Source organism: Nannospalax galili, unplaced genomic scaffold, assembly GCF_000622305.1.
Source record: "Nannospalax galili isolate Female #2095 unplaced genomic scaffold, S.galili_v1.0 scaffold628, whole genome shotgun sequence".
Lineage (NCBI taxonomy): Eukaryota > Metazoa > Chordata > Mammalia > Rodentia > Spalacidae > Nannospalax > Nannospalax galili.
In genome coordinates this window covers 372,281-378,160 of record NW_008357492.1, presented here as the reverse complement: position 1 = coordinate 378,160, position 5,880 = coordinate 372,281, and positions in this window count along the sequence as shown.

Genomic DNA, 5,880 nt, shown 5'->3' with positions numbered 1-5,880 from the left:
GCCTAAGTGACAAATCCATCCATGATGTTGGGTTTGTGGAACTATAGGAAATTGTGTCAGAATTCATTTTTATTCATGTAATATTGCGCATAATTGAGTTTCCAAAGCATTTGGCATCAGTGTTGCTGTGTCCAAGCATGTGATTGTATGCATACACATAACGTGTGTATGGATGCTCTGAGCTTAAGACACTAAGTTACAATTTTAACTGCCCTTAAATTAAAAGACAAAAGTAGTTTTACTGATTAGATTGAAAAATAGTGAATTTCTGCAATGACAGAGACCATATAATGTGCATTTTCTATACAAAAATGTTTTTCCTCTTAAAACATGAACATTAATCTTACAAAGTGAAGGAATCCGGATGATTTAGTCTGTAGCAGCTTTCGGCGCTAGCTTGCTCAGTCCTATGGTTTTCTATGATTTGCCACGGGGAGTTTCTAGTCTGGCCTGTCTGACTGGTGTTCTGTGCTTCTTGTCAGTGTGTAAGCACATCTTTCCTTATTTTAGGGACGGTTTCTTCTATAATCTGTTGAAGCATTTTTCAGTTCCATCTTCATTTCAGCTTCATTCTTCTTCAATATTTCTATCTCCTTTTTCAATTCACTTTCCAAGTCCTGAACTGCTTTTTGTTATTTCATTCAGCCATGTATTTGTATTTTCTTGTGCTGCAGTCAGGAGCCTGTTCCTATCATCTTTACGTTCTTTCAGTTGTTTGTTGATGTGTTCTTCAAAGTTGGTGAATTGTTTGATCATGTTATCATCGTTATTTTAAATTCTGCATTCTGCGGTTCCCCTGGTGGTTCTCAATTTAGTACATTTCTGTAGGACTGGTGGATTTTGGTGGAGACATATTATTTTGAATTTCTCCATATTTGTTTTTGTGTTGTGGTTTGGGCACATGAGTTTCTTTGGCTGGTTGTGTGTCTGATATGAAATCCTGGCTTGTCTTTGTTTACTTGAGTATGTTTCTATTTCTATTGTTGATGTAGCTTGGTTGCTTTCTGGCTGGGTATAAATAGTTGATTTGTGCTTCTGTTTCCCATTTTTGATATTTTATTGTTGAGACAGGATGGCTCCAAGCTGATTAGTCAAGAGCTCTCCAGCAGGGTGAAAGAGCCTAGGCTAATTCAAGACTATGGGGATCCAGTGGCTTGGTTCTGGCAGGCTAGTCAGGAGATCTCAGGCAGCAAGTTCAGGAGGGTTCCTCAAGGTCAAGGTGGAGGTGGCAGCTTTAACTAGCATGGCAGAGGAGGTGTGGACCTGGAGCAGAGAATGTAGCTCATATAGGTGCAGGGGCATCACGATGCAATGGTTTCTAGATTTTTAAATTTCTGCTTCTATCATATTGGATGATGTATCTATTTAAATTATTTACTTTATTTTGCTTTAACCATGGCATGACATATACATCTAGAAATTCACCCACATCATTCAGATTTTCCTGTTTGGAAGAATATAGACTTTTAAAATATGTCCTTCTCATCCTCTGAAATTCCTCAGTGAATCTTGTAATGTCCCCCATCTCGTTTTTAATTCTGTTAGTTTGGGTAATCTATATCTTTCTTCTGGGTAATGCTTATGAGGGTGACTTGAGTTGTGAAAGATTTCATTACTGAGAAATGTGTACATCTAAGATATCATTGATTTTGTGATCACTGAACATGAGGATAATTCTTTTGTAAAAAGCAAATACACTAGATTTCAAGAAAAAATACTGTAACCCCTTCCCTGCAATTCAATGTGTCATGCAAGCAAGAACAGTTTTTACCCAAAGCAGGGTTCATCCATGTTCACGTTTCCTGAAGGCAAATCCTCACTCTTTAGCAAGGCTGCTTTAACCAGTAAACAAATTGTAAGAGAAAGTCTATATGCCAAAGCAAATGTAACATACATCAATTATTTCTTCCTGCAAGTTGTGTTTACTAATTTTGCTTCACATTTGACAGTAACTAGAACTGAACAAATTGAAGCTGACTGTAGAGTCCTGGCACTTCTCAGCTCACCTGCTCAAACAGAATCCTGTTCTCAGCATCAGGGAATAACCCAATACACACAAAGAATAATGTTTTGACGTAGATGTTGCAGGGCACCTGCGTGCCCAGAATAGCAACACATTAGGTTTTAGGCAAATGAATAAAGATGTGTTTTAATGGAGAAATGTGGCAGACACTGAAACAAAGAGGGTAATGTGTGCCTGCATGGCCACACGGAAGACAATTTCTTCCTATCCTCCAGGGTAAGAAAGGTGAACTTGAGTTATTTGAGGAGAAATAAATGTAAGACACTTCATTTTTAACTTGCTCTTCTTTCCAGCTCTTCTTTGACTATTAACGATGTCACCAAACCCTTGAATTATTAGGTTATAAAAGAACTTTATATTATTTGCTTATTCTTCATATTTGTGTCAAATCTCAAGAATATTTTTTTCATTTTTCTCTTTCTCCCTGAATTAAAAGATGTTTATTTAGCCAGGCATGGTGGCACATGGCTTTAATCTCATCACTCAGGAGGCAGAGACAGGGGGATTTTTACAGAGGCTAGCCTAGTCTACATAGTGACTTCCAGGCCAGCTGGGGCTACAGGGAAACCCTGTCTCAGAAAACATGCTTATTTAAGAATACTTGGTACCACTGAGACTCTCTGAGGAGGGCAGACAATGAAGCTTGGAAGAGATGAGCTCAGCATGGCCCATGTTGCTGACACAGATGGCCTTAGACATTGAATATTCTGCAGACTCTGGCACTAGTTTCTACACCCACAAACTCATCTGCAAAACTGAATGTATTAACCTATGGCATTCATAGAAAAAAATGTTCTTTCTTAGGGACTCCTTTCCCACAGTGCTCTTTGCTTAGCTACAGTGTCTGTCAGGAGCATCTAGTGCTGCAGGCCAGGTTGTGTGCCAAAATTTTAGATGTAAGGCAACCAGAAGAGGGAGTTTTTCTTTTATCACTTAGAAGGAAGCAAGAGTCAGGTCAGAATCCTCGTAGTTAAGGTTTCCAAAGGCCTTGCATTGCTCCCCACAGTTTCCACAGATAAAGCCTGAGTTACATTTAAATAAACTCCAGAAATGAAAAATTGTATGGCTTATCTACTGAGAAAAGCATTCATTTTACAAAAGAATGGCCAAATCCTTTTTTTATTTGGATCATATGTTAAAGCTTTTTTAATTTATGGAAAAACACAAACTATTTAATTCCACAGGTGATAACATTTCAAAAATTGTTTTGTACATTTCCAATGATCTGAAAAGAAATCATTATATTAACACAATGAATTAAGAAATTCAGTACATATGTATCTATGAAGGTAACAGAAGTAATAAAATACTTCATTAATCAAACTACCCAAGTCATGCAATGATAATAAAAATACGTAAATGATTACAATAAAAACGAAAATACAAACACAGACAAAGGAATTGATTTGCTCACTTTGGATCTTAGTACGCTAATAAAATAACAAACCAGTAAAGTACTTTTGGAAGTGTTTGAAAGTATTTCATTGGTGACTCAAAATGAATCAAATATAATTCACAAGTTTTGCAGGCAGATTGTAGAGTCTAATATCTGAGGAAGTAAAAGATCTAGTGATTAGCCTCTTGTAGTTATGACTTGAAAAGTTGGATGGATTATTTTGGTTGTAACTAATTTGAAGAACTAAGTCTCAATGTGCTGTGTACAAAGTTTACGTAGAAAACACGACCTGAAAAATTGAAGCAGTGAGGGACTGAAAATTTTTTTCTGCCTGTATATATCAAGCAATTATCATTCCTATGAAATTTCTTACAAAGTATCAGAAAAGGTGCATAAAATGAAAACAAGTATTTCAATTGATAACTATCATCAGTGTTTGGTCTGCTGAGCTAACATACACTCGAAAACATTTAGGAAAGGAAATGATTGCCAGTATAACAAATCTCCAGCATCTCCAGTGCTGCTTATCATTATGTGACAAGCACCTGGTTGTTCAAGCATATGAATCATTCCTCATGAAATAATAAAATCATGACAGATACAGAACAGAGGTGGTGTGGTCCTGCATTGTTAGTTTTCCCATAAAATGTTGTAGTGATTTTGTGTAGCCACAATAACTTAAATTTGTTGTGTAGCCACATAATTTAAAAGAGATGAACACTGTACATTTTCATTCAATAAAGCCGTTCTTCAGAATTATAGAGACAAACTTTTCAACTTTGCCTTGAGACAGGGTCTCCATGTAGTCCAACAGAACTGGAACTGTCTACATAGACCACATTGGCCTAGATCTCACAAAGATTTGTCTGCCTCTGCCTCTTGAGTGCTGGAATTAAAGGCATGTGCCAACACGCCCAGCAAAATTTCAATTCTGAGCATTACTAATAAGAATATATTGAAAGTACTTGATATATGTAAATGAGTGAATGGTTAAATGAGCTTAAATTTATATTGATAACTGTGACTACAGGAAAATTATAACAATAAGAATTTTAAGGTGAGCCTGCTGATGTCATAAAATTCCATTTTAAATTAATAATGTTACAGTAAAAAGATGGATTTAAAATAAAAAATTAAAAAGGATTGCTTGGTGTGAAAATTATGATTTTGTGGGTAGAATTTTTGGTAAAATATCACTTCTTTTATTTTTATTATGGTCACATTGCCTCTGCAGTGAAATCATGTGCTTGCTTGTCACTGTCCTGTGTGAGTTCATTGGGAGGTCAGGAGTACTAGGTCTACACTACTAGGTTGTAATTATTTCTTTTCTCATAATTTGAAGGAGCACGAATGGTTTCAATAGTAAAATGCAAAGAAATCAGGAGTACTTCCTCAAGATTATGGTTATATAATATGGTTTATCTATACTTAAAGTGTATTACTCTTAATTGAAGTTATAAAAAGAGTAATCCCAATTAATATAAACATTTATGTGTATAATTTGACAGTTACTAAAAACAGGACAGAAAGTTTTTGGTCTGAGTGAATCCTCTACCTAAGAGCAACTTCACAGCCTCCTTCATTGCCTCATTCCTCAGACTGTAGATAACAGGGTTGAGTGTTGGGGGAAGTACTGTATAAAAAACAGAGAGCATTGTGCAAAAGTATTTCGGGAGTCTGAAGTTGGCTTGAGATAGGCACAGGCAGCTGTGAACATAAAAAATGAGACAACACAGAAGTGGGGCACACAGGTAGAAAAGACCTTAAACCTACCTTCAGCAGAGGGCATTCTGAGAACTGTGGGAAATATCTGGACATATGAGAGGGCGATGGCGATGAAGCAGGCAAACCCCACTGAAGACGTAAAAGCAGCCACTCCAACCACTCCAAGGTAATCATTGGAACAGGAGAGCTTGAGCAACTGGGGAACCTCACAGAAGAACTGGTGGATTATTTTGGCCCTGCAGAATCTGATAGAGAATGTGGTTGCTGTGTACAGGGTTCCTGAAATGCCTCCACTTATCCAGACAGCTGTCACAGCCCACCTGCATGTTCTGGGACCCATGATGGCCTCATAGTGCAGTGGGAGGCAGATGGCCACATAGCGGTCATAAGACATCACTGTGAGAATGGCCACCTCAGCAGATGCCAAGAATGTACAGAAGAAAACTTGCAGCATGCACTGAGCATAGGAAATGTAGCCACTGCCAGTCAGGGAATTGTGGATAGACTGGGGGACAGTGACAGAAAGTAAAGAGATGTCAAGAAGGGCAAGATACCTCAGGAAGTAATACATTGGAGACTGGAGATGCAGGTCCAGCATTGTGATAGTGATGATGATGAAGTTTCCTGCCAAGCCCAACAAGTAGATCACCAAGAAGAGCCAAGCGTGTAGAAGCTGAAGCTCACGAATGTCAGAGAACCCCAGGAGGAAGCCACTTATTTTGGTTATGTTTTGCAG